Source organism: Lontra canadensis, unplaced genomic scaffold (genome assembly GCF_010015895.1).
Source record: "Lontra canadensis isolate GAN:19392208 unplaced genomic scaffold, GSC_riverotter_1.0 scaffold4, whole genome shotgun sequence".
NCBI classification, from domain to species: Eukaryota; Metazoa; Chordata; class Mammalia; order Carnivora; family Mustelidae; genus Lontra; species Lontra canadensis.
The window spans coordinates 7,059,192-7,083,043 of record NW_022630998.1 but is presented as its reverse complement, the minus strand read 5'-3'; positions in this window follow the sequence as shown (position 1 = coordinate 7,083,043).

The following is a 23,852-nucleotide window of genomic DNA, read 5'->3' as shown; positions in this document are numbered from 1 at the left end:
ATTGCACCTCTCCCCATGTGCCACCATCCCAATTAGCGTGACTTGAAGCATTCCAGCTACAGTTTAGAAATTCAGGCTTCAGGGAAAGAACTGCAGAGGCTTCCTAGGGAGGGTCCTCATTTGTAGAATTTTCTCTGCCTGCCCTGATTGCAAAGCCCCAGTGAGAAAACCTTCGTTTTGTTATGAGGAGTTACTCATGCTAATATAGGCAGTCAGTCTTGTTTGCAATCTATTTAAATTAAGCATTATTTTGTACTGGCTCCCTGAAGAGTCTGTATCACACACACAAAAAAGCACCATTTCATAAATCTAATAAACAACTAAACAAATACATGCCTTTGTGCATTGATATCCCTGGGAATGGCTGTGTTTTCCTAAGTTTGTTCTATATGATTGCAAAGACAGCTATTTCTACTTATTTGTGCATGAGGAATTCCTGTTTCCTTGGAAGTAAAGCCAAAGGCAGACATTGGCTGCTTCTCTGCACATCTCTATGTGTATACAGGGATCTATAAATATGAATGCTCCTACTTCCAGAGTTTGAAAATAAAACGACCAAATATTTTTTGAATGAAACTGGTCTTGCTTTTAATTCATACCAGCTCTCTGGAAAACATGCTAATAAAACCACTTGTCACCATCGCATGTTTCTTTGGAAACATCAGTGTAATTAGCCCTTTCAGGAAGGGAACAAAACTGTATTGGAGACCTCAGTACGCCGAATACAGTATCTAATCACCGTGATGGAGGTTTTTTTCCTTTTGCTTGGATTTCCTGGCAAGTCGTTATTTTAGGCCGTTGTTCCCCCTTGTGAGGATTGTGATAGTCTTGGCATAAATTTCGCCAGGTGGAAGAGAAACCTCCAATCTTGTGGGTTTTCTTTCTTTCTGTCTGTCTCTCCCGCTCTCTCTCTGTGTGTCTCTCTGTATGTCTTTCTGGTCTTTCTTTCCTTTTCCTCTTCTTTCTGGTAAGGTATTCTTAGAAGTAATCAAAAGGGCTATGTGTTTAGAGGGTTACCCCTGGAAAGTCAGGAGTCCCTTCAGAGCCAGGCTCCAGACAAACATTTCCATCTCTTCCCTTTCTTCTATATCCCCCAACACACGTGGGCTTTCAGAGTAAAGAGAGATCTTGGAGGAATCAGGGAAGGCTTGTAGAGGCACCTCCTGGAAGATTTGAGCTAGAATCCTTACCCTCTTCCTCAGCCAGCTTTTGTCTTTTCAGCTTTGTCTATCTGATGAAGTCTTTTGTCCCTTGTGAAAAGAATCCCTCTGTGAGCAGGATGGGGGAAACTATTTGTGAGTTAGGAGTCTTTCTCTGGGGGAAGGGGATGAGGATAACAAATAACAAAAGCATCATAAATACAGCTGGTGAGAGCTGGGATTTCCAGGTGACTGCTCTGGTGCTCCTAGGGGCTCCTGGGGTTAGGAGTTAATACCCCTCCCTTTGCACCTGACTCAAGGACTAGCCAGAAGGAAGACTTGTTCTGGCTGATTGTAGTCTCTCTTCACTTCCTGATGTGCCCCAAAATCGTGAACTTAGTTGAACAATGAGGCTCCTCAGTACTCCAGTCTCATTTCACCCTCACAATACCTAAAGTACCCCTGATACTATTGTGTGAATTTTCACCCATTGCCATAGACTCAAAATGAACACCCATGCTACCGACTGCGGACTGTTGAGGAAAAACAAACCAGTTGGGAACATCTGCACTTGAATTTCATTTATAGGACCCCATTCCTTTAACGTTCTCTTTGTAATTATTTTTCCTCAAATATGTCCAAGTAGTGCACACTTTTAAAATTATGTTGGAAACCTGTCTTGAGACACAAAGTACCATCAATAGTGATTATCTTTCTTCTGGAAATGGTAATAGGTATCAATAAGCATGTCTTCCAACTGGGAGCTTCTGAGGCACTTGGGATAAATCTGAAATAATTTACCATGGTTTCCCAAGATGAGCACGGAGCCCCGCCTAGCACTTAGCCTCTTCTTTGTTCTCCATAACTAGTGCCCACGGTTTTCTTTCACTGCCTACAGTCTACTCTACTTCGCCTTGCTTCTGGGAGTACATGCTGTTTCCTTAGCCTGGAGCACTCTGGGCCCCATCGATCCTCTGAGAAACTTCTTCCCACTTTGCAGATTTCAACTTTGACATCACGACATCATGTCCTCTCCCTTGTGAGCTATGCCCTGAAGAGATACTCTGGACCTCTTCTTCCATATTTGTGGTTGTTTTTTCAGTATCTTTCTTTGTCATTGGATGAAGTTTCCTGAGGGCAGGCGCTGTGTATATTTTTTTCTCGTATTTGCAACTGTCAGCACTAGCTTTGACATACAGTAGTTGCCTAGTAAATCTGTGTGGGAAATGTATGCCTGTGACAGGATCAGGAATTTACTGTATGCAAAACTTTGGGGTAGAAAGTCCTCTTTTCTGTTGTCTTTTTAAAAAGTGCACACACTAGATTCTGCATCATTTCTTTGTGAGTGATAGAGGACAGGAAGTGTGAACAAATCTAATAAATGAAAAACCGTGGTGTCATTTGCAATGTAATTAGCTCAAAATAGGCTCCATTTTCTTTCAGGTATGACCTTAAGCCTCATGGATTGCTCACACTGCCTCCTGGTCGTTCTTTCCAAGGCCACCAGTGTGAGCCTACGAATAAATACTTCAAGAATGGGCTTTGGCTTCACATTCGTCCTTTTCTCTGGTATGTGTTGGAAACACTGATCTTACTGCCTCTTACCCTCTTCCCTCCAAACTCCAGGATATTCAGTTAGGTCTGGATAGAGTGTTCCAGAAGTTTTGACCGGAAAGTGAAATATAGACTGAACAAAGAGTGCTTAGTCCTCATTGATTTGATTGTAATGACACCAAGCTCCCAGGAGGTCTAGAACATAAGGAAGTAGAACTTTACTAAATCCTGTGCGTGGAATGTTCATAGCCTGAGGTCTTGGCAGGCTTATGTCTCCATGCTGACCTCTTCTACAACAGCTGCCTTGCTCCAGTCCCGGGAGAAGGGTTGGGGGCCCTGGGCTTCCTCTTTGCTGGATGACGAGCCATCCCAGCTGTAAAAGGGTCCAGTTCACTCCTGATTTAACCTTAATGCTTTCTGAAATCTTCGCTGTGTACTCTTGGCATCATCAGAACTTTTCATTAGTAATGCAGTTTTATTTTGGACCATTAAATTGTTGGAGTTCTAATCAGCGTTTACAAATTATTTTATTAACTTTTTAGCTTCTAAAGTGTCTTTGAAGCTTGTGAGTCTTGGGTAATTTGAATAGAGCCTTAACTCTCCATAGGCAGTGTTCACACTGAATCAAATGATGTTTTTTAACAGAATGTTACCCCTTTGAGAATTTACATAGGAAATAATTCTTTGATCAAATTAAGGACATGCATTGTAATAATTTACTTGGATACCACAAAACTTTACAGCAGTAGGAGATCTTCCTTTTCATTTCTACTCCCTGCGTTTTCCCATCCCAGCTTATCCCGGTATTAATAACTTCCATGGAAACGGTGAAGTCTGGAACCAATTTATAACTTCATCAACTTTGCAGCATTTACTGAACTTGCTCAGCGAAGTTAGACTCTTTTCAGGCTTAAAAAAATACACTTTCAGACGAACATTAGTTTACCAGAAAAGCGTTTGCTAGGGATGAAACCCATCTACACATTATAAAACATAGAACAAAAATGTCTTATGTCCTCCTATGTTCCTGAATTGGTTCTAGCCAAGGAAGGTCAAAACAACAGCTTTGAAGATAACCAAGACAAGGCACAGGGTCTGTTGATGAAGTCAGGAGCCTTCTGATTGAATGAGCTGTCGTCTGGAGCCCTTAGAGTTTCCTGATCCTCAGCACTGGTTAAGCATTGCCTGTCCTAGGCAGCCGGCAGCTGTCCTAGGTTTTAGAAGGCTGCAGGGTGTATAGGTACAGTCCTTGCCCAAGGAGCTCACTGCTTCTAGTCTTCTGAAAACATTCAGAGTAGGCCTTTTGTGAGCACAGGTCGTGGGGTTGTAAAATGAGGTCACATACGGCAAGGTTCTGAGAATGCCCGACACACAACCTCCCTGGGTTACTCTAAAGGGCGTAACACCATTTTAGAGATGAAGAAAATTTTGGTTTATGATTGGAAACACAAACTTGAGGAATATCTCAAAGTGAATGTCTGAAGTTGGCAGCCGCTTCTCTGGCCTTTGCTTCAAGTCTCCTGTTGTATGAGTTCCAGCCTCTGAATTAGCTCATTACCAGACACTGGTGTCTGGGTTATTACTTCACCCCTTATTTCTCATTTTAATCATGACAGAGTGCAGCGAGACTGCAGGGACAGTTCCTTAGCATAAGGAGGTCAATTTTAAAAAAGAAAATCAAAATGTTAAAGAAAAGTACCTTTTTTTTTTTTAACTTAACAGAAAATTCAAGTTGTGCAAGGCCTTTAGGAATTAAACAATTGCGTAAGTTTGTCAGTGTCTGGATTTATTCATTCATACCCTGCTTTTTTCTAGAATGATTTCAAGTAGATAAAGCAATACATGAAATACATCAAAATAACAGGTGAAAATGGGTTATAAGGAGAAATACAGATGGGTGAACACAAACTGTTTTTGGAATAAGCCTGAAGACACATCTATGGAGACACCTGTGAAAGGAAGGGTATGCTTATGTCTATAATTTCTGACACCAAAGGAGCATGGAACAAATGATAATTGCCTAAGGAAAAAAAATTCCATGTAATTACCATCTCCTCCTGAGGTACTGAATTGAATTCTGTGGGCTGGTCTTCCTCAGGGGTAACTAAGTTGACAGACTATTTTCTGTCAAACTGTTTAAGAGATTGTAAGCTCCTTGGGGCAGCAGCTCTTTCTTTGTAACTGTGGAATCTGACAGAGTTCCCAGCACATAGTGGGTGCTGAAGAAACACTGTTGACGGCTGAGTAAATGAGGAAATTCAGAAATGTGAATCAAGTGATCTGCCAGTTTGGAGCAAGGGTTAATGTGTCTGTTTGTTGGTGACTAAGTGACATTCTTAGACTCCAGCAGATTTTAGCTTACAACATGATTATTGTAAGGACTTATTTAGAAACTGTCCCAGCTCCTCTTCCCCCAGGGGATTTACTTGGAGACAAGTCCCGGGAGCCAGCTTCAGGTAACAAAGCCCACATACAAAGGTGGGTCAGGCCAGGTGGAGACATCCTATCAGTGGGGGGATGCATACTGTCTCTCTGGTTACCAAGGAGTATGGGCCCCACCCTTTGGGTGCCAATCCCAATCAAGGTGTAATAGGCTGGTTCAAATGTCTACTAGGGTAAATTGTAACTCAGTTGGTCACCTAGCATCACTGTGGAGTTTCCTGTGTGTGTTACAATCTCATTGGCCACCTGTGCGTGGCCAGGCCCGACCTCATGGCCTTTGCCCTTAAAAGCTAGTCTGTGAAACAGAGAAGGGTCTTCCTCTCTTGTAAGAGGCGTGTCCCCGAACATTTGGTTAGATTCTTGATGCTTGGTGCGAAATAAAGCTTTGCTTGACCTTTGCTTTGTATCAGTCTCACTCCTTTAATCACGGACCCATTATTGGGGCTTAACAATGATCTGGAATAAAGATAGATTTGCAAATCAAAGTAAATAAATTCCTAGAAATCACTTGGCAATTAATAGATACCACTCTTAAAATGCAGCATTTTAATACCTCTTACTTAAGAAAACCTTAATGGAGCTAGCTTATAATAACGAAATTGTTTTTAAAAAAGAGAAGGAGGCTGTTCACTTATTTGTGGAGCATAAGAAATAACACAGAGGACATGGGGAGGTGGAGAGGAGAAGGGAGTTGAGGGAAATTGGAGGGGGAGATGAATCATGAGAGACTGTGGACTCTGAAAAACAATCTGAGGGTTTTGAAGGGGCAAGGGGTGGGTGGGAGTTTGGGCCAGCCTGGTGGTGGGTATTGTGGAGGGCACGTATTGCATGGAGCACTGGGTATGGTGCATAAACAATGAATTCTAGTACACTGAAAAGTAATTTAAAAAATAAAAAATAAAAAAAAAGAAGGAGGCTGTTAAAAGCATGTTTAAATTTTCTAGAATACAGAGTTGGAAGGAACCTTCCAGAATGCTTCATTTATCCCCATTTCCCACCCTTGTTCTGTAGATGAAGAGATAGACCAGATCGTTGATGTTTTTTGCTCAAGTTTATGCCAGAGTCAGGATGGGAGCTCTGAGTGACTTTCCATTTGGTCAAGCCACAGCCTGTCCACCATTCCCTTATACCAGTTTGTGATAAGGTTGTCTCAGAGACTAAAACTGAATAAAACATCAGGAATTGCATGAGGTGATACTGAAAATGTAAGAGTCTGTGTAATTGTTTGCAAATTTTAACAGTGGTAATATATCAAGATTTTAATTTGCCTGGTGATGTATCTGCTCACCCATAAGGTGTATCCAGCTTGAGTTTGATATGATTTAGTACTGGTGGTGATTACTTTGATTCAATACCTGATGTATTTACAGAAATTCCGGAACAGGTGTTTGTGATTCAGCAATGTCTCCAGCATCTAATTCGGTATGCAAGTTAGCAGGTCATGTATCATATTTATAGGAACTCCATTACATTCATAATAGGGTAAATTTTTTTCCCTGGGCAAAATCTTGAAGTTTATCAGTGAAGTAACTATGTATTCATGGCCATATACATGAAAGTTTGTAAATCTGAATTTAAATTCCCCCCCCCCCTTGTTCTTTCTGAATTATCTTGTTGTCTGAGAAGGAAAGCACTGAGTTGCTTTTACTTTATAAATTTCTCAGCTTTGTTTTCTGGCATCCCAGTGGCGGGAGGTAATGCTTTAGAAAGTGTTTGGAAGTGATATTAAATGAAAATCTTGGCGCCTCAGGAGAAGGGCCAATAGGACATTGAGTAAGGCCTAAATAATACCGCTGGATGTTGGGATAAAGAGCTCATTCAGTCTCCTGGGTCTGTAGACCTTGTTCTTGCTTCCAGGCTGTGAACAAGATGCTAAAATAGATTGCTGATCCTCGCCTCCGGGAGCTGCATCAAGGCTTAAACTTGATTTAAGCACACAACACCTGGAAATATTTTTATCCTCTTCACTCCAGGCTGGATTTGAACTGCTGACTTGGAGATGAAGTGTTCTACAGCTCAGACCCAATCCCTACAGTCAATCAAGCTCCTTCCTCAGACACTTTCTATTGTGCTGGACCCTGAGAGGTGATATTAAATGGCCCTGAGGAAAAACAGGATGTTGTTGCTACTGTTGCCATTGATGGTAATATTGAGGTGCTATCACTTGGCTAGAGAGTTCTTTTATTAAAATAAAAAGTGAAAATTAGTTGTATACCGTAAACCCAAACTGGAAAGACAGGCCATGATCTATACAAAGAGAGGACAGTTGGCTTATACGTTCTGCACAGAAGAAACATAAATTTTTCTGAAGAGGCTTGCCAGCGCCACTCTTCATAAATGTGTGTTCAACAGATAGTCTAATTGCCTCATTTATAGTAGTCAGACATGCTGGTTTTCTTCCGCATTATTTACCCTTCCACTGAGTTTTGGATTAAACAGTGAGATGACATTTCAATCCTGAGGGCTGCTTGTCTTAAACATTGCTTCTGTCTTCATGACAAGTGTTTTATTGTCACTTCTGACTGGGTTCCTATTTTGTTTAGTCAGTTGTCTGTCTTTGCAGAGTTTGCGAGTTTAGCGAAGCTTCTGAGAATAATTTTTAAACCCTTCAGTTATCATGGCTCTTCAAAAATGAACTCTATTCCTTTGTGAATGAATAAGACAAACTGGAAGCAATTCTGTGACTTATTCCTGTGGATTGGAATACAATAATTTACATCCTGTTTTCCTTTGTGCATATTAATCCATAAAACTGTTACAGTCACTTGGTTAGATATGTAAGGTATTCATTCATTCATTTATGTATTTATTCAGCACTGATTGGGCATTGGGCTAGGTTCTTGGGGTACAGAATATGAAAAGGAACCATCCGTGTCTGCTGGAAGCTTCCAGATGTTCCCTTCTAGTGGGCGCTAACAAAATCCAATACCACAAAGTATGTACAAAGTGTAGCGGGAGAAACAGAGAAGGATTGGTAAAGTTTGTTGGGAAGAACAAGAAAGAATAAAACCTTAGGGTAAGATGTAAAAAGAAAAATGTTTTCCAGACTGGTTAAGGGATGATACTGAAGTAGGGGTGCTATTACCATTGTTTTATAAAAGAAGAAACCGAGGCTAATAAAATTATGAGACTTGCTCAAGGGTATAAACCAGTAGATGAGACTTCTGGCACTTGAACCAAGATCTTCCATTCTTTTTTATCACGCCCCAGTCACCAGTCAACAACTCAGTATGGATTTTTCAAATTTTCATAATTTTATAAGAGCAGAGTGCTATATCCATTCATCTTGTTTGAGTATATAAAGGCATTGAAGTCTTAGAGAAAAAAAAAAGTAACATATTTGTAATTTTGTATATTATTTTTACTGATGTATGAACGATATATGATTCAGTATAAATCTCAAGTGTATAGCTTGATGAATTCTTATAAAATGGACATACCCACAATAAAAAACTAGAATACCACAAGCCTTTTGACAGCCTCCCTCATGTCAACTCTTAGTAATTTTACTCCCAATAAATTAACCACTATTCTGTCTTCTATACAAATACATGCTTTTGTGTTTTATAAAAACAGAATCACATAATATGTAGTCTTTTGTGTTTGGTTTCTTTTTCTCAACGTTATGTCTGTAAGATTCACCCAAGTCACAGCATGTAGGAGTAACTTGGTTTATCATAATTCTGTACTATTCCATTTGTAGGAATATAATTTATTCATTCTATTGCCTATAAACATTTGGGTTATTTCAGGTTTGGGTCTATTATGAATAAAGCTTTCAGGAACATTTCATGTGTGTCTTTACTGTACATATGTGTACATTTCTGTTGGGTATACTTCTAGGAGTAGAGTTTATGGCTCATAAGATATGTATATATCCAACTTTAGTAGTTCTTGCCATGTCCATTTCAATTCAGTCTAATTTTTCAATGTCTTTTATTATGACTAGTAATTTCCTGTGTCTTGTTTAATAAATCTTTGCTAGTCCCAAGGTCATGAATATGTTCTCCTGTATGTTCTTCTAGAATGATTGTTTTATCTTACACATATAGGCCCAGAATCTGTCTGGAATATATTTTTGAGTACGATGTATAATGGCGTGAAGGTGTACTTTCCCCTTATATGTATGTGTAGTTGATCTGGTGATTTCAGTTGAAAAGACCATCCTTTCATGACTCTATTGTTTTGTCAATACAGTGGAACTTTTGTCAAATATCAGGAGATTGTGTAAGTGGATACTCTCTTCTATGTCAATAATATCTAACTGTCTATATATATGCCAAAACAATGTTTCCTTAATTATTGAAGCTTTATGATATCTTAATATCTGGCACTATAAGCCCTGTCATTTTGCTTGTTGTTGTTCTTCAGGTGTCTTTCCTGTTCTTGGCCCTTGTCATTTCTACAAAGAAAGCTGCATTTTAATTAGGATCTGCTGAATCTGGGAAGAAATGAAATTTTATAATAAAACTCCAATCTGTAACTGTAATACACCCTTTTCTGTATTTAAGTGTTCTTAAATTTCTTTCACCATGGTTTTACTTTTCTATGTAGAGGTTCTACATAACTTTCTTTTATTTCTAGGTATTTGAGGATTTGTTTGTTTTTGAAAGTGAGTGAGTCGGGGGTGGGGGCTGCAGAGGGAGAGGGAGAGAGAGAAAGAATTTTAAGCAGATTCCATGCTCAGTGCGGAGCCTGATGTGGGGCTCAGTCTCATGACCCTGAGATCATGACCTGAGCAAAACCAAGAGTCGAACACTTAATGGACTGAGCCACCCAGGCACCCCTTGAGGATTTTTAATGCTCTTATAAAAGTTCTGAATTAAAAAACTCTTAATTATATGCTGTTGCTACTATCTATCTATGCATATAAAATGTACTGATTCTTAATACTGAGTTTAAATGAAGAAATATTGTTCTATTCATTTATTAATTCATTGTCCATAGTTTGAGAAGTTTCCAATGCTTATCATTATATTATCTGTGAATAAGAATGCTTTCTTTCTGCTATGGAATAAATGTTTGTATCCCTCCCTTCCCCCTTCAAATTCGTATGTTGAAACTTAGCCCTCACTATGATGGTATTAGGAGGAGGGGCCTTTGGGAGGTGATTAGGCCATGAGGTGAATCCCTCATGAATGGGATTAGTATGCTCATAAAGGAGATCCCAGAGAGCTCTTTCTCCTCTTCTGCCACTGAGGACACAGTAATGACAGCTGTGTAGGAACCTGCAAGTAGGTCCTTGGCAGGCACTGGCCTACTGGTACCTAGGTCCTGGACTTCCCAGCCTCCAGAACTGTGAGAAATAAATTTCTGTTTATAAGCCACCTAGTCTGTAGTATTCTGTTAGAGCAGTGTGGATGGACTAAGATGCTTTCTAAGACTTCATATATTTTATTTTTATTTTCTCTTGCCCTGCCTAGCACTTCCAGTAAATGAGTCAGTGATAACTGACGTCCTTGTTTTGTTCCTGATCTTAAGCAGGGAAAATTTTAATGTGTCACTATTGAAACCCCTATTAAATGTGACATTTGTTATAGGAGTTTTCCATAACCTATAATCAGATTAAAGATGTTTGCTTCTATTCCTAGCTTGCTAAGAATAGAATACCTACAAGATAGATAAATTGCTTCTCCTTTGGGGAGGAAGAGATGAAAGTTGACAAGAAATTCAGGAAATGTTATTCCAATATGGCTGAATCCTGGTCAGTGGCATGTGGGGGAAACAGAGAATTTGCCCATAACAAAAAAGTAGAAGAAAAGAAGAGAGAGAATCCTAAGTAGGTATAGACAAAGGAATTTCTTCTCTTTTTAATTTTCTCTCCTAAGTCACATTTCTCCTATCATGTGCCTCTCACCATTCTTTTGTCTCTTTATTCTTCTTGTAGATTCAGTTCACGTAGGCTCTGGCTATAATAAGCAGATATGCATCCTTCTACCATTCCACTATTCCTTTTCGCTGGGAAACCACTTTTTAATTTGTAGTGTGAGTGACTGGTGAGCCCCTCAGCCGATCCTATGCCTCAAGCCACTGCAGCAGATGTCTCTTGACCTCACCTTCCAGGCAACAAGGTAAGCTCTGGTGCTTTGCAGCTCCCCTCCGAAATTTTCTGCCCCAACCCCTCACATTTTCTAGTAACAGCTGTGCTGTTGGAGTCTTGGTGATTAACAAAGTATCAAACCATTCCCCTGGAACCCTCTCGAATTGCCTCTCATGGGGAATCTGATGGATCTCTACTTCACAGATGGTTTATCAGTACATCAAGTAATAACTTGCTCTTCTGTCTCCATTCTCCTGGGTACATTTTAGAGAAAAAAAAAATCTCCAGGTCATATGATAGGTGTTTCATCTTTGTTAACACGAGCACCTGGTAATGAATCTTTATAATATTAGCGGCATGCTGAACCAGCCCTATCCCTGAATTCACTCGGAGACTGTAACTCCACATTTGCTTTAGCTTTCTTACGAAAGCTCGAGATTATTTATTTTCTCTGTGTATGTTCTTGGCATATTTCTGCCTAGAGGAAGAGCAAAATCAATAAGTCCTACAGTTTTATTAAGTTTCTTAAAGAGCACGATATCTGATCTGCTGGCTTGAGTTGGTTAATCACTATCCTGTATGAATCCATCTTTGGACGGTGCTTTTTTCTTTTTTTCCTGCATGTTTTTCAGTTGTCTTTAGTAATAGTGTTGTCTAACTTGCTAACCTTATTTAAAGAATGATTGTTGCTCCTAGCAGCATGTCCGTGCCTTCGGGTATATCCCAAAGCAGCCAAAGGTGAAGACTATTTTCCTACATACACATTCTTTCGCCTTTAAGCCTTCTGTACTATCGTTCAGTTTCTCTTCTGTTTCTTCCTACGGGTCTAGTTGTGGCCGTCTTAGCTGCCACTCAGCCTACCCCAGTTTGCAGTGAAAGTCCAGTGAGATAATGTGACATGTATCCAATTTCACTCTAATGTGGAGAATCATGTACGCAGGGCATGGGATCAACGAGTCTGTCCCCAGGTTACTCTGCTCTACTGGGAGAAATGATCCAGCAGGTTGAACAGACCCTTCGGTCTCAGCCCGACTCTCAGGGCCGCCTGGAGTCACGCGCCCACACAGCCAGTCAGCTGCTGCTCCCTTTCCTTTCAGTAGCCATTCCGAATGTTCACTGCTTTCTTCAGACCCCTTCCTCTACCCTGTCTTCTCTTGCTCTCAGCGGATGACCTTGCCTCCTCATTCTTTCAGGAAAACAAGGAATAACTCACCCCCACAACCCAAAACCACCCCAAAAATATATTTCCATCAGGACCCACCCTTTCGGTCTTTCCTGCTTTCCGTGAAAGACTGTCCGTCTCCCTGGGAAAGTCTGATTCATCTACCTGACCACCTGCCCTGGAGTCTGTCTTCTGCCTTGACAGAGACCTTGGGCCATCCATCATCCACTTTGTATTGTTTGCTCCCCTCAGCATACGAACATGTTCTTTATAATGATATCCTCTGACCCCCATATCACCCTCTAGCTCCTGTTGTATATCTCTTTTCATTTGCAGCCAAACTTCTTAAAGAGCCATTTACATTTCCCATTTCCCTTCCTCACTGGCCATTTACTGCTCAATGGACAGCAATTTGTCTTCTATCCCCAAAACAGCCATGAAATTGTTTCCACCAGTTAACTTCATATTTTTAAGTCTGATGGATATTTTCTTTTTCCTGTAGTTATTTGGCAGTGTTAACGACATCCTTTTCAACCTCTCTTCTTTTAACTTTCATAACATTTTTCTCCTCTGGTTGTCCTATTATGTCTTTGGACACTCCTCTCAGTCTTCCTTATTGGCTCCTTTTCTTGAGATCCTTCTAAATGGCAACATTCACAGAGGTTTCTTCCCAACTGTGGCTACATTTTTCCACACGGACTTCTCCAATCACTTAGCTATGGCTGACTCCTAACTTTAAATATACAGCCCATTCCTCTCTGCATAGTTTCAGACTCACATTCATTTGACTATCTCTTAGTTGCCAGAACTCAACATCTCCCAACTAGTCTCATTGTCCTTGTTCCTAAGCAGGTTGCTTCTGTATTTGTCTTAAGGCATGGCACCCAGAGGCCCAGAAGGAAACCTTAGTCACCCCTGAATTTTCTTTCTTAGCCAGTACATCTTTGTATGCTTTATCTCCTGGACATAAATCTCTTTGTTCTCATTGTCACTGCTCTATTGCGCCTAATTGTCTTCTTAGCTTTCTAGCTAGTCTTTTAAAAATTCAGTCTGACTCCAGAAAACCCAATACACTTACTCTTACTAGAATGATGCTTCTAAAATGTGGATCCATGTAAATTGTGCCAAAACCTAACTATAGAGTTGAAGTAAGTCCAATAAATATTGTGACCTTTTTTTTTTTAAATGGATTTAAAAAGGTGACTCTAAAAAGAATAGCAAAGGGCTAGGAACAACCCAAACATTTGTGAAGAACATTAGGGTGGAGACACTTGATTTATTGATACCAAGGTTTGTTCTAAAGCCATAGTTAATGTGTTATTGCCTCATGGATAGATGATCACCCAGTGATACATAGTGGAAAACCTAGGAAGAGACCCACTTATAAATGGAATTGTGATGTTTGACAGAACGAATTAGGGGAGACAGAAACTATCCCATATTTCAAGTATGAGGGATTAAAACAAAACAGAGATAAATAGATTATTGAAGGGCTGGAAGGGCAAAGGTGTGGGGCACAACAGTGCCATTAGCTTTGCAATTTGCAGCTACAACCATCCAGAGAGTCAGTATTTAGCGGCTACAGAGAGGTCGGCAAACTTCAGGACATTCCTACTGAAGACACAGCGTCCCCAAGAAAGGCGACTAGCATAGGAATTCGGAGTCCATCTGGCTCCTGAAAACCCTTCTATGGATCCACATCTGTATTTCCTTTGTCATTGTTGCTGGGAATGAGTTGTTTGTACCTCCCCACCGTTTTCCAATTTGCATAAGTGCATTTCTTTGACAGCATCTAAACCGCATCTCAAAGCTTGCTGGCAAAGAAGTTTGGAAAAGTCAATTCCTAGGTTTCTAGCTTTTGTGATACTGGGGACAGCAAGAAGAGGAAATCAATGGGTGCCAAGGGCCACAGAAACCATCTAGCACAGGGAGCATTGAAAATCAATGAAGAAAGGAAGAACTGTTCAATAAATAGTGCTGGGACAACTGGATAGCCATTCAAAAAACTGAAATTGAATTCCTGCCTCTTGCTATACACAGGGGTCAACTCAGAGAGAGAAGGACTTTGCAAAAAGAAAAACTTTAGGCGGAAAATATAGGAGGATATTTTTCTAGTTGTGGGGTAGGGAAGGTTTGTCAAACAAGATATACAAAGTTCTAACCATAAAAGAAATTATTAATTCAAATATGTTAACAACCTCTGTTACTAACATCATAAAGAAACATCATAAAGAAAACATCATAAAGAAAGTGAAAAGACAACAAAGTGGTAGAAGGTATTTGTCATACATATAGCCTACAGAAGTTTTTAATACCCAAAGTATATTAAAAAAAAAATTCAGGGGTGCTTGGGTGGCTCAGTTGGTTAAGTGTCTGCCTTTGGCTAACTAAGGTCATGATCTGACGTCCTGGGATTGAGCTTCTCATCAGGCTCCCTGTTGGGGAGCAGCTTCTCCCTCTCCTTCTCCCTGCTGCTACCCCTGCTTATGCTCACTCTCAATGTCAAATAAATACGTACAATCTTAAAAAAAAAAAAAAAAGAAAAGAAAAACATACACAAATAGAAAAATGGGCAAATGATATGTAAGTATATGGCCAGTGAACATAAAAAGGTCTTTAATCTCTTTAACAATCAGGGAAATAAAAATTATGATCAAATTGAAATATTACTCTTACTATATTGGTAAACTAAGAAGTAAATATTGAATCATCCTGGATTCTCCTTCCTACCCACCACATCTTCGTATGTTTTGCCTATTAAATACAGCCTGAATTTTTTTTTTTTTTGCTTTTTCATTTTTATTCCCATTGTCGCTGTGTTAACTCACAAAGTATTCGTTAGAATATGGATCATGAGGAATTCTTATGTAATGGTCTTGGAGAAGTAAATTAGAAAATCACTTTGGAAAACAATTTGGAATCAGCTTGGGAATCTGAGCATGGAAACACCAGACACTTGAGCAACTTCACACCTAATATAGATACCAGAGAAATTCTTGTACATGTACCAAGAGGGCAGGCTCCTAGAAAACAGTCTGTAATTGCCAAGAGTTGGAATTGTTTAGAATGCATTCTTAAGAGAGTGGATGTATACACTGTGCTACATTTGCACACTGGAATATTATATTGTGAAAATGAAGGATCCATAGATGTACTCAGGGACCTATACTTCCTAGAAATCTAATGTTGAATTTTTCAGGAAGTCTTAAAAGTCCGTAATCGGTATGATATCATAAAAATGATATATAAACATTAATATGTTTAGATATACATAAACATTTAATAAAGCTATTTTTAAAAAGCAAAGTAAAGATAGATACAGAATATCTCTGGCTTAATGGGGAGGGGATGAGATGAAGTAGAAGGGAAATACTTATTCATAATGTATTCACTGGATAGTAGGTTCATGTGCATTTCCTGTCTTTTCAACAGAAGTATATGTTAAAAAAACTATGTTGTATGTGTCAGAAATAACACTAAAAATTTAATGGAAAATAATCCATATTCTAAGATGTTGAACTTGTTTTAAGACTAAGAACTGTCATTTTAAAATGCTTCATTTTTGATGTTGAGTAAATAAATTATATTAAAAAAACCTGTACTCTGTCATGTATCTCCGTCACACAGATGACCACACAGTTGCTAAAAATATTAATTTTAGCTCCATGCCAGAATGGCTTACTGCCCACCAAAACATAAAGCAGAGTATGGAAAGCAAATAACTCTGATTTACTAAACTGGAGGAAATGTAACATACATTGAAAAGCACCTGGGGATTTTATGTGCTAACATCCAGCAGGGGAAATAAACCTGTGAAAGTGACAAAGTCAAGTCGGAATCAATCACTATGGGTTTCGGTTTTCTTTTGAAATCTTAGAACATTTCACTGTTGGAAGTAGTGGGGAAAAAAGCAAAAGGAAATAAAAGACAAAATTGCTCATTGTCTCTCTTTTTAATCCTCCATTATCTCCCCGTTCCTTTTTGGACAAGGTTTCAACACCTTAGCTTTACACACAAGGCTTCTCCTCTTAGGGTCTCTCATTTTTCTGCCTGTCCGGCCTCATCTCCTGTCACATTCCTGACCTTCTGCTCATATCTTTCTGGTAAGCCAGATTCCACTTCCTGTGGATCCCTGAGTAGGTCCTGCTGTTTTATGCCTCTGTGCTTTTGTCCAGGCTGTTCGCTTTTCCTGGAAATGCCATGCTATCTTCTTTCCCTCACTGACCTCTCACTAGAAAGTCTCGACTGACCCTTTAGTACGAGTCTCCCCTAGGTCCTTATGCATAACTTTCTCACTGTAGTTATGCTCCCATAAAAGTTAATTTTCCTGTCTTCCCTATTAGGCCTTAAGCTCTTTGGGATCAAAGATTTTTTTTTTTTTTATTAGAGTGCTACCCAGTATTTATCACAGTGCTTTATAGTCAGTAATATTAATTGAATCAATGTGTGTGGGGAAGTACTATTTGGGGCCTAAATTTCTTCACTGCATTGAGCTCTCCTCCACTGCTCTCCTGAGAGCTGGAGGATACCTCCCACTCACCTCACCTAGTTAACTACTGATTTTCTCAGGAATCTTTTGTCTCCATGACTAGTTGTTTTCCTCTATATGTGCTCTTCATAGGACCATTTATTACTCATTGCATTTTACTTTTATATCAACTTGTATCATTCTTTTTTTTTTTAAGATTTTATTTATTTGGCAGAGATCAGAAGTAGGCAGAGAGGCAGGCAGAGAGAGGGGGAAGCAAGCTCCCTGTTGAGCAGAGAGCCTGATGTGGGGCTCGATCCCAGGACCTGGGGATCATGACCTGAGGTGAAGGCAGAGGCTTTAACCCACTGAGCCACCCAGGTGCCCCTCAACTTGTATCATTCTTTGAGTAATGTCTGCTTCTCCCTCTAGACTGTAAGCTCCATGAGTGTAGGAACTACGTCTGCTTTTTTTGTTCATTATCGTGCTTCTATACGGCAGAGGGTAGACTTGGAATAAGTACTGACTGAATGAACGAATTATGAGTATGTCTGGAAGCCAGGACACCAGAGGCATGTCTGATGGACTGGCAGGTGATGTGTAATCCACTCTGTTAAGGAAAGAAGACTTCCAGGCAGAGGGTGAAGGACCCCTTCCCGTGAGGGAAACTCAGGTGCATGAGATAGCCTGCTGCGAGGCCCAGGTGACAAAGTTGCACACATTGGAGTGGAGGAAGAAATTCCCTGGCTGCTCCAGAATCCAGTGTGGTGCTTTGGATGCAGGGCAACTGAACTTGAGTATTCCCTCTTTGACATTAGATGCAGCATCCATGGCCAGACCCTGCTTTCAGCTGGCTTTCTGGGTCAGCTATCCCCACTAAAGATGGCAGGGGTGGGGGTGGGGTAAATAATCAGGTGTACTCCTACAAGATAGCCTGAGGTAGACATAATGAACACTCCAGAACCCTATGACTCCTGCCTTTTGCATGTGGAACCTATAGCAGTGAAATTAAAAAGGTTTTAAAATTTTTAAAATTTTCATCCCTTTAAGTCCACAGATGGCTAAGGCCTGGAAAAAATCAGAATGTGACGTCGAAGTTCTTGGCATTTCCAGGTAAGAACTAGGGTTTCTGAGGTATTTGAAGTCTTCCACTGGATGTAGTTTCTGGTCTCAATCTGTAGTGATGTGTTTTACTGGCCAATTTACATAGTTGATAGTCTGATTTGTAAAAAGAGCCCTTTAGTTTGACCATCTGGAAGTAGTACAAATTATTGTCTCTTCCATATTCTATTTTTGTGATCCTCTCAGTTTTCAGCCTTTGGTGATACATATGACCATCATTAATATTTCATGTCACATAAGGTGGCCTCTAGGTCTTCATTAAGTGAGCTTGTATTGCCAAATAAATATGTTAAATCTGGGAGAACAAAGGCACTTATTGCCTCAGACTTTTTGCCAGAACTGGCTTATATTTTCTGTATTATCTTCACATGGAACCTCCTTTTATTCTTAAGCCTTCGATTACTCGGGAAGCAGTCTTTATTATCTACAAGATACTCGAGAACTTCAATTCGGTTACCAATGACGGCACCTCCGTCCTTCAACCAGAGGCACTTCACTAGATTCAAGAGAGGAAACCTGAACTGTATGTGTGTATGTGGTGGTGGTGGGGGAGAGGGGTACCATCCTGTACGTAAGGGGAGCTTAGATGTGTTTTTGGCTCTTCCACTGACTCTGTGGGCCTCAGATTTTTCCTCCATACAATGAAGTTGATGAATACAATGGAATCAAGCAAAGAGAACAGATCTGTACTCAGTGGTGGTAGGAAGGTCAGGGCAGACATTGCCAAAACTCAACAAATACACACAAACACACACCCACATACACGCAGACACGAAGTATGGGGAAGGCCTGATGCCCATCAGAAGGTGGTAGAGGAGGGTGTGGCCCAGACCTAGAGAATTTCTGCAGGTCTGAGTGGTCCAAGCAGGTCTTTGCTTGTTGCTGTCTCCTCCAGCTTCCGTTTGCAGAAAAATATTGTATTTAGCCTAATTCTTTATACCTCTTCTCTCTCTCTATCACTGACCTGCTTCCCTCCTTTGGCATCTCTTTTTTTTTTTTTAAAGATATTTTTTATTTATTTGACAGAGAGAGAGGTCACAAGTAGTCAGAGAAGCAGGTAGAGAGAGAGGAGGAAGCAGGCTCCCTGCTGAGTGGAGAGCCCGATGTGGGGCTCGATCCCAGGACCCTGGGATCATAACCTGAGCCAAAGGCAGAGGCTTTAACCCACTGAGCCACCCAGGTGCCCCACCTTTGGCATCTCTTTAAGAGAATATTTCTGCTCTAGCGTTGACTTCTGTCTTCTCACATACTCGAACCAAGTACTTTGGATAATGCTAGTCCTGGTTTAGTTTTCAAGGGTGGCCTTAATTAGCTCCATTGTCATTGCATCAGGCCATCAAGCCTAGTGCCTACCTTCAGAAAATCCAGCCACAGTGAGCTCTGACTTGTTGGCTCTTTCCTGAGTCCAGCAGTCCAGAATTTCAGACACACGAACATTAATGTTCACCAGCACTCAGATTCACAAGCTTCATGGCGTACTGAAGTGACAAGTAGGAGAGGAGTAGATTTCCTCCTATTCTCGTTCAGTCCGCTGCTCCAGCAGGAAGAACTTCCAGCCTGCTACATCTTAAACTGGAGGCCTTTTAAAATAAGGGCATCTGAAGATAAACATTAATTAATAAACCATTACCTAAGCCCACACTGAAAAAGAGATAGTACCCTTCTCACCAGCCCTGTTCATGAGAAACTATGGTTTGTGCTCTGCTAAGGGTTGGGTTACTGCATGCTTAGTCTTGGATCTGGAGGCATCAGCAAAGTCTCAGACTTGATTTAGTTAAATTATTTTAATTTTAAGCTTCTCTCTGATGGGAGATCTACTGGTACTTTATTTTTTTTTATCAGTTTCTTTATTTTCCACTTTCTCTATCATCTAATATTTTTCTTTACAACAAATGGAAATGTGATATAAATGCCTTTTTTTTTTTTTAAACAGCTTGTTTTTTTACATAGACAGCATTTTGTTCCAACAATTTTCTGTGTAAGTTTATTATAGTATTCCACTCATGGTATTTTCTGTATTTATTTTCACATTCTGGATTATTGGTCTTTTAAATATTGATACTTTTAAAAATCTATCTTTGGATATGTAATTTTGATATCCACCTGGATATGTAATTTTGATAGTCACCAAGTAATGTACTATGGTTTCATCACTTAGATGTTTGACTTATGGTCACCAAACAATCTGAGCTGTTTCATATTATTGGCTTCAGTTGGCCCAGTGCCTGCACTGTTAGATGCAGAACTGGGATTCCTTCCCTTTCTTGGTCATCTCCATAAAGTAGAAGTCCTTACACAGCTAAAATTTTTCAGGGAGTCTTGAATTCTGACCTATCTCATAGGGCCCAGGATGAGAATTCAGGTTTCTTAGTATTCTTCAATTTCCCATTCTAGAAACATGGCATAAAAGACACATCTCTGCAAACCCACAGGTGACAAACAAGTTGTATTCCTTTCCTAGTGCTGTTAGAACCAAGGACTACAGACTGGGTGGCTTTAAACAACAGACTACTGAGGGAGAATCTGTTTCATGCCTCTCTACCATCTTCTGGTGGTTGTTGGCAATCTTTGACACTCCCTACCTCTGTCTTCACATTCTGTTCTCCTCTACCTGTCTCTGTGCAAAATTCCCTCTTCTTACAAAGATCCCAGTCAAATCAGATTTAAGGTTCGTGATCTTGGGATGCCTGGATGGCTCAGTCTGTTAAGCATCTGACTTTGCCTCAGGTCATGATCCTAGGGTCCTGGGATTGAGTCCCGCAATGGGCTCCTTGCTTCTCCCCTTGCCTGTTGCACACTCTTCCCCCATCTCCCTCTCCCTCTGATAAATAAAAATAAATAAAATCTTAAAAAAAAAAAAAAGTTTGGGGCCCCTAGGTGGCTCGGTAGGTTGTGCCTCTGCCTTTGGCTCGGGTTGTGGTCTCAGGGTCCTGCAATCGAACCCCGCATCGGGCTCTCTGCTCAGCAGAGCCTGCTTCCCCCTCTCCCTCTGCCTACCTCTCTGCCTACTTGTGATCTCTCTCTCTTTGTCAAATAAATAAATAAAAAATCTTAAAAAAATGATTTCACCCCGATCCAGTATTAATTCATCTTACCTTGATAATACCTACAAAAATTCTATTCTGGTAGACATAAATTTTGGGGGGACAATATACAGCCCAGTATGCTCACCACCAAACTTTGATTTGCCTTCTCTTCTTGAGGACTCCTCTTGAGGAAGATTTTATCTCTTCCTGTTTTTAATGGATAACTCCTATAAAAATTAGAACTAGATTTGGATGTAAGTCAAAACCCAAAGAACATTTTTTTCTTATTCTCTCTCTCTCTCTCTCTTTTTTTTTTTTTTTTTTTTTTTGGTATGTGACAGGAAGTGTGGAGACAGATGGTACAGAGCAGGTACTGTGACTCACGGTGCCAACTGGGAGCCAGGTGCTCCCTGTCTTCCTGCTCAGTCACCCTTAGCATGTGAGTTTTGACCTTATGCCTCTGCCTTTGGTCACAAGATGATGAAGTCTCCACTTTAACACAGTTGAACAGAGGGTACCCAGCAACTGCTTCCTTTTACAGAGATTTCCTAGAAGTTCTGTCCAAGGCCTACCACTAAGAACTCACTGTTCAGAGCCAATTTATTTGCCAGGAAGGTGGGAAGGGTTTTTTTTTGTGTTTTTTTTTAAGTTATTATTATTTTTTAACAGGACAAATTACTGCCCTAGAACAAATGATGTCTCATTGAGTAAGGAAGGAGGGAAATTAGATAATGCAAACTACTAAACTTCCCAAAGTCTCTCAGAGCCAGGACTCCGGTCCTCAGTGAGGAATGAGAGTTACTGGACTGGTGCATGTCTGGGTGTGTGCGCAGACATGCTCCCACGCAATAGAGACCCAAGACTGACTCCCTACGGCTCCTGGCCAGAAATGCTTTTACCTTGTACCAAACAACACCTTCTGCTACAAGCTACAGAAACTCCCACACTGTCGCAGCTTTCTCGTGAGGCTTGTGTTTTGTGGATATAGAATACTGGCTCCAAACCACAGACTTCAATGACAGGTTGCGTCATCTTCTAGTAAGTGTATTCATTTGTGTTATTGTACATTCTGATGTATGTCTTATCCATTTTCCCTTACATAATTGGGTGACTTTCCAAGCTTCCTATGGTCCTGTAGGACTCAGTTGCTGAGTAAAGCTGAGATGTTTAGAGGGGCTTGATTTTATTGGGCCTGGGTGGGATGTATCAAATTGTTTCTGTGTGGGTGCAGTGCTCTTGTGTGCTATTGGAGTGATGTTTCAACCAGGCAAGGAAGCCATAGCAGAATATCAACTAATAGATCTTGCAGAGTAAAGAGGAGAGAATATTCAACAGCCTTCCTCTTCAGTTTTCCCTTTTTGTCTCCCCATATGCTTGGCTTTGGGCCGAGTTGCTCTTCCCCGCGATTGTCATTTTACTTAACCCCTAAAATTAGCCCAAAGGTCTTAGTGGGTAGTTAATTCTTTAAGACAGATTAAAAAAAAAAAAATCCGTCTCAGTCACCAACTGCATTTCATCTCCTCCTCTCTTCAGCTCCTTTGATGGTGACACAACCAGCTGACCTCGTGCTTCAGACTTGGGCTCTGGCATCCAACAGATGCTCGGCTTTTCTCTATCTCTTCTCCCTTTGTTCCCGGGCATGTCTGCCAGGGACTTCTAAGGCAGGAAGAAGCCCAGCGTTGCACCTTTTCCCAGACCGCATGCAGCATACTAATGCTCGCTCCCCGGGCGCTTGTAATTGCAGATATGGACTGTTTATGTCAGGGGATGAAAGTAGGTGAACAGCTGCAGCTGCCAGGCAAAAGATAATGCAGAAATGAGAATGTCAGAGCAGCTTTCTTGGGCCTTAAATTAACTTCGCTTGTTTCTCTTCTCTCGCTCTCTTTTCCCTTCAGTCTTCCCACCCTCGCGTTCCCGGCATCCTTCTCAAGACTTTCATCCATTTTGCTGCAGGAACTGCGTTGGCTGTTCTGGAAAGGTCTGGCGGCCCTCACCAGAGGGGGTGGGTAGACCGATGGTGTGGTGGGGGCCTGGAAGGTCGAGGTAGGGATAAGAAGGCGACGGCGCAGAGTACGGAGGGAAAGAGTTTGTTGTGGATCACAGCACCTCGCTACAAGCACTGATGAGAGCATGTCCGAGATGGTAAATCAGTTTCCGGTTCTAATCCTTAGCCAGCTAGCTAAAAGCATATACAGAGAGGCTAGTGATGTTATGCTCACATGGAATTTTAATACTGGCTAGTTGTACCTGTCTCTGGGGATTAAAATGAATGATGCATTGCACATGCAATGAGTTATTCTCCGTCCTCCTCCTCCACGCAGTGAGAGCATAGCTCATCTGTGCACCCCTGGCTTTCCAGTCTTTAATACTTGCTTCGCCATTCCTCTCCCCCCTTATCTTGCAGGAGTTCAAGTGGCTATTTGTTCCTCTCTATGCCTTGCAGCCCAGCACTGAGATAATTCACCCTTCCTCTCCTTATTGACAGACACAGACATCACTCTGGCAGTGAGGACAGAGATGAGCTAGCTGCCCTCTGCCCGAGCCTGACCTGGCTCCACGTGGGAGGCCTGGCGGCAGCCGCTTTCATAAACTCCTTGGGCCCTGCATCAGTGGACCATCCTTTGGTGCTTCCAATATACGTGCTCCTCTGTGATCTGGCCCTTTGACAACACCATTTGTTGTCATCGATTTCTTGATGCTCCGAAGGCTGGTGGAATCTGCAGTCAGTTTCTTAACTCGTAGAGGAGGAGAGGCTGCATACTAACCCTGGTGGGACTCGCCAGTCTTTTCTGGCTGGGAAGAGGCCCATCTAGGGCCCGAGTAAGCACACAGTAGTCAGATCCATTTATTTCAGCAGGTATTTATTGAGAAGTTGCTTGGAATCAGATATGATGCTAGG